The 11,871-nt window shown below is 44.5% G+C and overlaps 1 protein-coding gene across 1 annotated transcript in view; it reads left to right on the top strand.

Moving 5' to 3' along the window:
- The first annotated feature begins 9,711 nt into the window (after nt 1-9,711).
- LOC119466556 (uncharacterized) overlaps nt 9,712-11,871 on the top strand; it is a 75,413-nt gene continuing 73,253 nt past the window's right edge. Inside the window, exon 1 of the mRNA XM_037727078.2 lies at nt 9,712-9,844. The gene's annotated coding sequence lies outside the window, so the exon portion shown is untranslated. The remainder of the gene's footprint in view (nt 9,845-11,871) is intronic.

Below are 11,871 nucleotides of genomic sequence, written 5' to 3'. Positions count from 1 at the left end.
TTTTTTTGTGCGTGTGCATGTTGAGAGCAACAAACTATTCTGGACTTGAACGGGACTTTAAACGCCACTGTTCTCACAAACAGTGTCCTGAATTACTAAATTTTCAATATGGCGGATAACGTTGCTCGTTTCTTATCGTTACTAGGTGCAACGCTTGCTGGTTACGTAACTCTCAGAAGGCATGAAACTTTCGCCGGCAAATCGTGATATCGCGAAGGAGCTTCTTCATATTTCTATGTGAGGAGAAACAACACCGCTTTGTGCTTTGTTAGAGAAAAAAACATGTTCAAATATTTCGCCTCTTGCAGCTGAAGTCAGGAACTGAGTCATATCGTTCCAAAGCTGTGGACACCGCGTGTCACCTTTGCATGAATGAATCTCTGCGTTGTCCTCCTTTTCATTGTTTTTTTTGTTGTTGTTGCTTTTGTTTCTACATACCCGATAAGGCTCATACAGACTCACATAGCTTTCAACAATATTTTCACAGCTGATCTGGTTCGCCACTGTTGACGCTGCATAAAAACTACGTTACCTTAATCACAATATAAGTGTGCCTCTTCATGCACGCCTACATTAATGTTTTACTTGTTTCCTTGTGGTGAAGGTAAAATAAAGACTGCGACGGTTCGGTCCACCGTATGACTCCCTGCATAAAGCTTTGAAAGAACGGCTTTTAATTTGCACTGGAGGTAGCCGAAACTTAAGGCATCAGAATCGATGCCATGATGCCATCAAGAATAAACTTAGAACCCTTTTCTAATATACTGAACAGATGCAAAGATATTTGTTTCTGCATAGAATAGTGGCGCTGCAGAAAAAAAAAGAACGAAACGGTAAAAACGATAAAATAAGTTCTGCAAACGCAACGCATATTTTCGAATATATCGGAAACGAAGCTTTAGTGAAGCGGGTTATTAAATGCTATAATTCCTGCGTCTCTGGCGAAAAAATGAAGTAAAAAGAACAAAAGAAAAAAAAGAAAGACAAACTGGTCCACGCGCATGTGCTTTCGCACACTCTCGCTACGCAATTCGACAACTGTTATATTGCTCTGCATTTCTTAATTTCTCATTTATAATAAATGCACCACCCGCTTCACTGCATATCCCCCCCGTTGTGGGTATGTGCCATAGCACTTAAATCATATTCATCACAAACACGCGGCGAATTTGTCAAAAAGGCTGTTCGCGCGATCCAAGTATACTTGCAATTTAGGCAGAATGATTTGGAACGTAATCATATAAAGGTTAGAAAGATTTGTTTTATTAATAGACTCGTGCCTTCGATTGGTATGTTTGTTTCCATGAGGATATTTAGTTGTCGTTTTGTTCTACTATTATCACTGAGCGACATCTACGGCTGCAAAACTGGCGGCAATACTGGAGGCTGTCTGTTTTATGAGAACGTCGACACCTCATAAATGGACGGTGTTCTGCGATTCCAAATCAACATTGCAGGCGCTAAAATGCTTTTTAAAGAAAGGATCATATTACCTGCTCGGGCTGGAAATCCCCGAACTTCACCACAGTGCCAAGCGAGGTGGCCACTTAATCACTTTTCAATGAGCGCCTGGTCATTGTGGTGTGATTGGCTGACAGTAAGACAAGATTGGCATTCTCTTCCTCTGATGAAGTACGGACTGCCCACTCGCGCGACCTGACGCCAACTCTATGATCAAGGCACTCGTGCAGGACCTTACCAAGGCATACAGAGCCCACGCTGACAACTTCCACACACGCTTGGCTCACATATGATCGACCCACAAGATCAATTCTGTGTGCCCCCGAAGTTACGCGGAACATATATTGTGCGATTGCCCAGCATATACGCTGGAGCGAAGAACGTTGGAAAATTTCCTAGCCAGAGTTGGCAGGCAACCACTGTCAGAGAACGCTATTCTCGGCCCATGGCCTGACATTGCAACTTCAATGCGGGCAAGTAAAGCGCTGTTGAAGTTTCTGCAGGACACGAAACTAAACGAGCGGCTCTAGTAGGGCCACCGTCTAACGCACATTAGCATTCACCGCTTCTCTTATCATCATCGAAACCAGTAGTTTCACTCCCCCTTCCCTCGTCCCCAGTGCAGAGTAGCAGATTAGAGCGCACTAGCTCAGGTCGACCTCTCTGTTTTTCCTATCAATAAAATCTACCTAGCTTTATCACTGAGTAATCGTGTAGAAAAGAAGCCCAGCAGCTCGGACACCTATAAGGGCAGTAAAGATGCCAGTGCTGTCCTGTGTGCGAGCTGCTCGACAAGACAGCAGCAGCAGCATCTATCCATCTAGCAGCTACGGTCATGAAAGCGCGTGAGAGTTCAGAAAGAAAGGTTTACTTTAAAATGACTCGCTTACGGGAAGTGAACTCTACGCTGATGGACCTTCTCGATACAGCGCTGCATTCTTCTGGTCCAGTTGTGTTTTTATGACGTGTATTTTCGAAACGATAGGCAAAATTACACGAAAAAATACTGCGCCACATTCTACAAGAGTTACTGTGTAATTTTGAATATGATATGTCCCGTATTATTGAAGAGCTATTTTTTATGACCTACTTTTACCCGTTATGAGCAATAATTAGAGTTAAGAGCCCAAAGTGAATTCGCGTAGTACGGTGTAGTATTGGAAGTAGTGTTTCGAATGCTTTCAATTATGCCATTTATCGTGTGTGGATTGGAATTTTGAAGGTTCACCGAAGCGCTTTTAGTACAATATTTCAGACTTTAAGAGTCTAATTTGTCGTTATGATTATTTTGTTGTAGTTATATTGTTTCCTTGTTTCATTTCAGCCGCAGAACACCGGCTCGAACAGCAGCGGCCCAACGCTGCCTGCGCAACGGAAAGGTACGCTAAGGTTACGCTTGGTTACTTTTCTGATACTCTCTGCGGTTTCCTTTCAGCTAAGCAACAATTTCAAAACATGTACGTGGTACATCGTGCCACAGTGTAGATGCAAGTTACAACTGAGATGCAAATAAGCACCATAAGGCACGTGTGGAGGTTACTATTTAAAAACAGAATACCTGGTTTAGGGAGAGATAAAACTGCAATTACCGAAGTGCTCAATGGGCGAAGAATGTAGCGCCGTCCGTACTGTACGCCAGATTTTGCTGTTAAAAATTTACGCATGAGTAAAGTACGCCCTGACATTCCCAAACAAGCGGAAGTGCTAAGCGCAGCGATGCCTTACGGCACACCAGCTGCGCATCGCGTCAATGCATAGGCCAATCAATGAGAAGGGAATGCACGCAAACATCACAGGGGGGGGGGGGGGGGGGGAGCAATTCGTTCGCTTTATCCGCTCAGTACTTCATGAATAAAAATTGCTTTTGTCGCGTGTTCCACGGATGCCTCTCGATTTTATACACGTCATCAGTACAGCCTGCTGCTTAGCAGTTGGTCGTAGTCACTGATGTGAAGCTGCTGACAGTTGCACTTATTTTCCATGATATATGTTTATTATTTTTGCGTGAGATTGAACGACGGTGCTGTTGACGTCTTAGATATTCGTTTATATGAATAAAAAAGAATTCATTGATAGACGAGATGGCTCGCGGCTGCCTGGCCGCCCACCTAGCTCGCGGCCGCCCACCTAGGGCGCAGACTGCGCTTGCTCATAATAAAAGTTTATTCTCTCTCTCTCATTGATAGATGCGACAAGAGTAAATAATGCCATCATGTTCAATAGATCACAATAGTTATTTATTTTATTGATTGATTTTTTGAGTGCGTCAGGTTTGGCCTGATGGTCCCCGAGTGGGCCTAGCCGGGTGACGTTGAGTTTACTCGCGTCTATTGTGGACCGAATAAAGTTCTTTCACTTACTCACTCACTCCCCTGCTTCGCCATTCAGGTATTAAAGCCGGGAGGATACAGTTCGTATAAACAAACCAGAAAATTACATTGATAAAGCATGGAAGAAATCATCTGAAGAAATACAGACATCGTCAGGTGGTAGAGTATTCCAATCTCTTATAGTACGAACAAAGAAAGAGTAGCGCAAAGCGTCGTCCTTAAAAGGAATCTCACGTATTTTATTTGTGATCTCGCCTTTTAGAAACATTGGTGAAGGGCTGAAAATACAATTATCTAGCCATCCCCCGTTTTAGAGCAGTATATGTTACGAAGAAATTTTAATCGGAGACTTCGACGACGCTGTTCAAGAAGACGCCAATTTAATGCTTTTTTTGCTTTCTTTCTTGCTAAGCATCCGAACTGCCCTGTTCTGCACTTTTTCTAGTTTATCCACAACTTCTGTAGTATATGCATCCCAGCAAACGCACGCGTACTGCAATGTACTGTGGACATGTGTGAAGTATACATCTGCTTCCTAGGTTTTTGTGACAAACTATTGAAGTTACGCTTTAGGAAACCCAATGGTCGAACAGCCTTGTTCCTAACATGAGTAACGTGTCTGTTCCACCTTAGATCAGTAGTAAAAAATAACCTAAATATTTATATTGTGTCACGTGTTTAAGAGTAGCCTTATTTATCGTGTAATGATTGATGTCGTGTGAGCGCTTCCTGGTAAAGGTAACGTGGACACTTTTTTTTCGCATTCAGCGACATTTTCCATTTTTCACGCCATGTCGTAATCAAATCCAAATCATGTTGTATTGCTTGTTGGTAAGATTCGCTGTCGATGACCTTATATACTCTACAGTCATCTGCAAACATTCTAAATGAAGATGTAATGGCCAAAGTGATGTCAATAATGAACAACAAAATAAAAGTGGACCTAAAACTGATTGCTTGGGTACACCAGAAGTTAAAGAAACATATTCAGGTTTGATGTTTTCGGCACAAGAGAATGCTCGCTGAGTTCGTAAGCGTATATTGTAATAATGTAGCTCCTAATATGGACCGAACAAAAAAAAAAAGGAAGAGCAGCTAGCTCCTGCAATTTTATTGACCATAAAATGGAACGTAAAGCGTATGCGCAAGCGAACTAACGAGCAACAATTATACACGCAAAATGCTTTAAACAAAATAGAAATCTTTCTGCAGCTTCTTTTTGAAATACATATGCGCTCTTTAGAGTGAACAGAGTACACGCATATGTCGAAGATGTAAATGCGTGCCGTTGCACGAAAAGTACTGGCATAGAACATCACTACTTCGACAGTACTATACGAGAGGTATTAGAAGCATTCTATCGGGAAACATAAAAAAATTAGTTTACGCCATCTAATATTCCTGGATGACAACCACGGTAACGTACAGTCTCTAGAGCACATCTTGGTTGAGTGTCCAATACATAGCGACGAGCGTTAATGGCTTCAGATGAACATGAAAAAGCTCCACTAAGGCCCCATTACATTTAACCTGGTGCTGGCTTTCTGGCCTTGCCCATCACAACAGCGCAAAGCCCCCCCTAACTGGTTGTTTTAATGCATTGAATCAATAAGATTCTTCTATAAACTGTTATCCAATCATTGCACCTCATCAAAACTGTTTTATTGCGATAGCAATTATATGGACACTCAAAAGCAGATTTCTGCCGTCGGCATCGCCGTCGCCGTCGCCGTCACCGTGAGGTTCCGTATGACGTCAATGGAGATGAAATCGTCGCCGCGCGCCGAACGCTGTATGTGCGAGTGAAAGGGCGCGAGGGGCGCGCGCTTTCACTGAGCCGTGCTCCCTCAAGGGCTGCAGAAGATAGCGTCAACCTTTCCCTTTCCCTCAAGAACCACTTATCATATCATCATCACGGGGAGTGACCGCATGGCGGAGAACAAACGCGCGTTCTGCGCTGTGCTCGCTTAAGGGCTGCAGAAGTAGGCGTCTCTTTCCTCCTTTACAATCACCATATATGTAGAGCAAACGCGCCTTCTTCCGACGCGCGAGAGGCCGTGGGGGAGAGGGGGAGGGAAGGGAGGCGACGTTTAGCTGCGGCACCAAGTGCCTATTTATATCAGAGGCTCCGGCAACAGTCCCCAACGCCGCACGCATTTTGAGCGAACGCGGGAAAAACGCCGACGGCGTCGACAACAGTTCTGCGTGTTGCCAGTGCTGCTGCATGTCCAAGTTTATACAGCTGATAAAGCTAATATCATTACTCCGTATAGCTCTCTACAAATTTGCTATCGCAATTGATGAGCTTCGCCTTTCAGGTGAAACTGCGACAACTTTTTAATGCGATTAGCACTCTTAGGATACTTCATGCAGGTTCCTGTAGCTATCGGTGTCTCTAACCGTTCTTTGTCCAACTTGGGTCATGGGGCAGTCCCTGGCCTAAATTATACATCATCGTACTGCTGTGATGAGGGAACCGGGTTCGAAATTAGCCGCCGGACCAACTTAGGTCAAGTCAAGGTCAAGTTGGTCAAGACCAACTTGGTCAAGGACCCCTGGGGTCAAGGACCCCTGGGGGCCAAGTCAATGCCACCGGTGGCAATCGTGACCCAGGTTAATTTGCCTCGACGAAGGGGGCAAATTTCAGGGCTTTGGAAGTAGGTATGGAACACGGGGCATGTGCCGCTCATCAGTGATCCTCTTTGACGTCAACTCGGGTCACTGGGTATGTGGCACTGTGTATGCGCTGCTTTTATTACGATAGCAATTATATGGACACTCCAGGCGTATTTATGCCGTCGGCGTCGCCGTTGCCGTGAGGTTCCGTATAAAGTCCACGACCGATAATATCGTTGCCACGCGTCCTGCCCGCGCGGCAGTATCTTGAAATCCATCTGCGGCGGGGGCAGAGTCCGCCCTCCCTGCGTTTTCGCGGCGAAGATCGCGCTGATGCGAGCGCCGGCACAAAGCTCAATGCGCTCGCTGCTGCCGCCGCGCTGTCTCACTCCAGCGTTTTGACAGCAAATTTCCGCGGTCATCGAATTAGAGGTGTTCATGTTTCCTTGAGCGTGCGTGACACCATGCTTGTTGTTTAGTGTGCCTGTGTTTACAAGATTATACGGCCGATAAAACTACTATCTTTACATTGTATAGCGGCCCACTAATTTGCTATCGCAATCGATGCTTCGCCTTTCGGGCGAAACTGCGACTTTCTTGCGCGGCTCGTCAATGAGAAAAATATCCTTTAACAGTTTTCTGGTACGGAGAATAATTGAACTCGCGTAATAAATATTCAGAAAATCTTGTTCGAATACATATTTAGAAACGCGCCACGCATAGACTTCGTGGCGGCGCCAATAGATGGCACAACGTGTCCAGTGGGGAACGCGAGAGAGTATCCCGTCCGCATACCCGTGCATCCCGTCCCATTGCCTGCAGGTGTAGCATGTAGGCGAATAGCCGCCGGCTCTTTACTGCTTTTCAGTACAGAACTTTGTCTATCTCTCTTTCTCTACTCAACCACAACCATTGCAACTGAAACCATAAATTGCTTTTTATCGTTATTTCGCTTATCCTCGGTTCTTCTTTCCTGTGCATGGAGAGACGGAAGGCAGACATATTTTTGTACAAAATAATATTACTTGCTAGCTTGCTTTTCGCATGCGTTCTTCAAGCAATCTTAGCTTGATGTCTTTTCAACATGACATAATTTATCAGTCATCTCTTGTTCTCGCCGCTGTTACGTGCTTCTTGACTTGTATTTCCTTTACCAGTTTTCGTCCAAGAAAGGTCAAATGTCAGAACTAGGAAATATTTTGTGTGCGAAGAAGAAACCAGAGAGAGCTAGAAACAAGAACTTTTGTTTATTGAAAAAAAATTTAGGAAATATAACGCAAGTGAGACTCCCCAATATCCAACAAGGGTCATTTTTCTAGATCTGGACACAGGCTTCCGTATTGCTCACTTCTAACTTCATCATCATCAGCCTACTTCTATGCCTACTCTGGACGAAGACCTCTCCCTGTGATCTCCAATTACCCCTCTCTTGCGCAAACTGATTCCAATCTCCACCTGCGAATTTCCTCATTTCATCACCCCACCTACTTTTCTGCCGTCCTCGAGTGACTCGACTTCTGACTTATTAGTGCTTAGTTTATTTAGCGCCCTTTCGTAACAACATCGCATTGCATAGGTGCCGAATATCTGAAAATTTTACGGAAATAACGTGCATCTATGGAAAACATGAAAGGCTATGGATTTCTTAATGACCTATGTGATATTCAGTGGCGATAATGAAGTTGTAATGCAAACGTACTCAAAAGCAATAAAGCCCTAGCATGTTGTGAAGACAAGTGGAGTATTTTTATGGGGTATGTATATACGGGGAACATCGCCATAGGATTTCTTGTGCTTTTACTCTAGCGAAAGAAATAAATTTTAATCAGTAGCAACTTTCACTATCTTTGAGGTTGCTTTCAAAAAGGACAGGGAAATGAAAAAAGTTGAACTGTAAAGAAAATAAAAGAAGTAAACCACTGGTCCAAGCGATCCGCCCGAATAATCAGCTGAAGAACACAGAAACGTATACTACCACAGCAAAAATCGTAGTTGGTGTATTTCGTTGCTACGTCGCAATGAATCGGCCTTGAAATTTGGGCGTATATGGCGATCAAATGACATCAATTTGGTCAAAGAATTTGCGTAAATCCAGTGTTAACATACATGATGTACTTTTATATATTTATGCCTTCTTTCTACTGAGTTTAAAATTTTCTCGCTCACAGTTATAACATATGACACAACTACCATCCAGAAGTTGCACACCCACTATTTTCATACATGTTCACTTGTTTCTTTCTAATTTAACAGGCTATAGGAATGGTGTTATTCTCAGAAAAAAATACATATAGGTCTTATATCTAATGCGCATAAGCCTTTGCGGCTTGTGCGCATGGCTGAGCAGTATGCGCACGAAAGCCTTTTCATAAAGCTACTGAAAAATAACCGGTGGTGAAATAACGACTTGCTCTTTTGTTTCGAGACTCGCGTTGCAAAGAGCCGTGTTTGCTTGTCTTGTAGTGCAAACACGCGGTGGAGCTTGGTGCAAAGTATTTCAGTTTAGATGTCAGAGAAAATCATTGATATGGCCCGTAACATCTCGTTCTTCGCGACGTGTCAACCACGCAATGTGTCTGGGCAGCAGAAACGAGAACGTACGTGAATAATTTATTTCACTATCCAGTTCACGACTCATCGCCGTCTCACGTCTCGGAATGTGGCTGTTGCAATTGACTCTCGCAAAGGTCATCCTTGGGATCATGACTGACGAGAGAAGGCTGAGAGAACAGCCGTGCGCATTGTCTTTGCTTCTGATAGTAACTGAGGTTTGCTGACGTTCACAGCTGTGACGGAGGTTACCTTCGAGAGGCTTTCGAAATATGTTTCCGACCGTCATTTAAAGGTCTTTATTATTGATTTGCGCCGCCTTAGGAGACATTTTCTTCAATGTCTCGATCTGTTTTCCCTTAAAAATGCACAGACAGCAACGAATATCACAGGTCGATAATCTGTGATCTCGCCGGGGGAGGCCAGCGACGGTTGATTTCCACGGGCCGGTGTAGAAAAAAAAAACAGGATGAAAAAAAAATACCGCTGCTGTTAATATCGAAAACTCTCGCCCACCCACATCTACCAGTATAAAAAAAATCTATGTAGACAGAGGTGGAGAAACCCCGTAAAAATGACAGTGCCCTCCCCCTGAAAAAAAAAAAAACGCGGAGCTTTGTCATTGGTTCTGCCCTCTCTATGCGCCACGATCCCCATTGCGAACAGTGGGAAGCACGAACAAATGCCGGCGTGGGGACCCTACTGAATCCCCTCCCCTTGATCGAAGCTCGGCCTACATCATTGTGCACTTTGTCATTTGTTTATCGCCGCCAGTGACGCTGCTGTAAATGCGCAGACTCGATGACGTTGCATTCCTAGACGGGGAGCAACAGCGGCGGTAGACATGTGAAGAACAAGCCTCAGCGCGGCCATTCTTCTGTTTCAAGGTAACATCCTATGTATACCCTGTCTTTTTTTTTCTCTTTAAATATACATGCACGAAATTCTAGACCAACGACTGTTAATCGGGCAAGGGAAAATGTGCTCTTGCAATCTGTCCAATGAAATGACGAAATGTGTCTACATAAGGCAACTTCGTTGGTGTAAACGGACACTGCAACAAAATTTCAGAGCCAATTTGCCCTCTTGTGCACGCTGAAAAACATTATCTCGAGTAGGGTGCGAGCTGGCTATCTGGATAAAATTAGAAAGACTCCGATGTACTGTAGGTTCCACGGCTTCTTTACAGGGGACCTCGAACCCCTGTTGCCCCGCGGCCTCAGTCATAAAAAAAGTAGTTTTTCCCCATCGACTACCCCGTCGGGGCTCAAAGTTCCAAAGGTCAGAACACGTTTAGAAGATGCCCAGTTGGTCTATAACTCCTCTGTTATGTTGTGGCGTGAAATTTCGCAGCATGGGCGGGTTCGTGAGTGTACTCGTTCGGCTAGACTTCACAGCGTAGTTTAAAGTATGATTTCGAGTGCACTGAGCGTAAGGTATGGTGGGGTCCGCCATCTTGCCCGGGCCACTTTATGCACCCCTACCTATTCGGCAAACAACGATAGATTTGGATGAAAATCTTGCCGCTGGATACCTTAGACAAGTACACGGTGTTACAATTCCTAATTAGTGAACACATCTTAAGAAAATATGCCGCAATTTAGCCCGAAGATTTGGCATACTATCAACAAGCCGACGTTAACAGCCATATTGTGCTCCATGAAAAAAAATTAAAAAGAGAATACCCTAGCTTTTTTACTTTTCCTGGATTACAATGGAATTATTGTCCACACCTGGAGGCCATTTTATAATGGGTGATGAAACGGTTCTGGTTACAAAAGTCACATGTAAGAATTGCGGGTAATCATTGACTGTCAGTAGACATTACGCATGACTCTATGTTAACGCTGTCAAAATATAGACTACTGGTAACAGCGTGATATGGCCCCACAGTCCCACAGTGCACCATCAGCATGGTGAAGTGAATAAATTGTTTTTAACACTTGATTCTGATTAAGCTTCTCCATGGCCTCCATTGGCTACCTCGAATGCGTATTTACATTGAAGTAACCGTTACTTGTAATTATTGTTATATTAGTACTCTCAGACCTACAGAAATGATCAGAAGACGAGCAGTAGCACTGCATAATTTTCAATCATTGAGTCAATTGCTAAAGCCATATCATGCCTCCCAAAGACATATTTTGAGCCCGCTTTCGCCGTTTTCTTCCCTTTTTTACAAGTTCGGCAAATTTGTTGAAATTACTCAAACGAGCAGTGTAACTTCCAAGTCAAATATTATTTTTTTACAGTGAAGCTGTTAAGGGCTTGTTCCCCCAGGATTGTGTCCGACTAGAAAAAAAAAACTATCATTATCACCATTGACTCGAGAGCTGTCGTCTGCTTCCACCGCTGGCTGCGTTGCCGCTAATCATTCCAGCGTAGAATTTTACTTCTGTCATCGTAATGGTGAAGCCGCGTTTACGGGAGTATGAGCCATTGCTTAAAGGGGTATGAGCCATTCGTGAGCAACTGACGAGGTGTCCTGACGCGTTGGAGCAACGCCGCCGCGAATGCGCTCGGGAAAGGGCTCGTCGTCGATGTGCCTATTCTAGCGTGAGGGCTTCCGAAGCCCAGGCGAAACGTCAGCGAAGAACCACGGACCCCGAGTTGAGGGAGCGCGTTGTCAGTGAGCAAACGTCAGTGAAGAGTCGCCGACCCCGATTTGCGGGAGCGAAAGTTGAGGCTAAACGTCAGCGTCGTCTTACCCTCCAGCAACCCGACAACGGTGATGCACGCCTCGGCAATGCTAACGCCACCTTCCCCAGTGCGACTGCCAGGTTTCAACACGAGTTTCTCAACCGGAACGTTCATGATAGACATGTTCGGTTGGGTTATTCCTAATGACAATACGCCCATTATCATCGTATGGGCAATATTCACTGCAGCAGACCCACCATAGTCACAGCTTCGC

The sequence above is a fragment of the Dermacentor silvarum genome, chromosome 10 (assembly GCF_013339745.2).
Source record: "Dermacentor silvarum isolate Dsil-2018 chromosome 10, BIME_Dsil_1.4, whole genome shotgun sequence".
Taxonomy (NCBI): domain Eukaryota; kingdom Metazoa; phylum Arthropoda; class Arachnida; order Ixodida; family Ixodidae; genus Dermacentor; species Dermacentor silvarum.
Note: the sequence above shows the minus strand (reverse complement) of the source record. Positions and strands in the feature narration are given on the sequence as shown.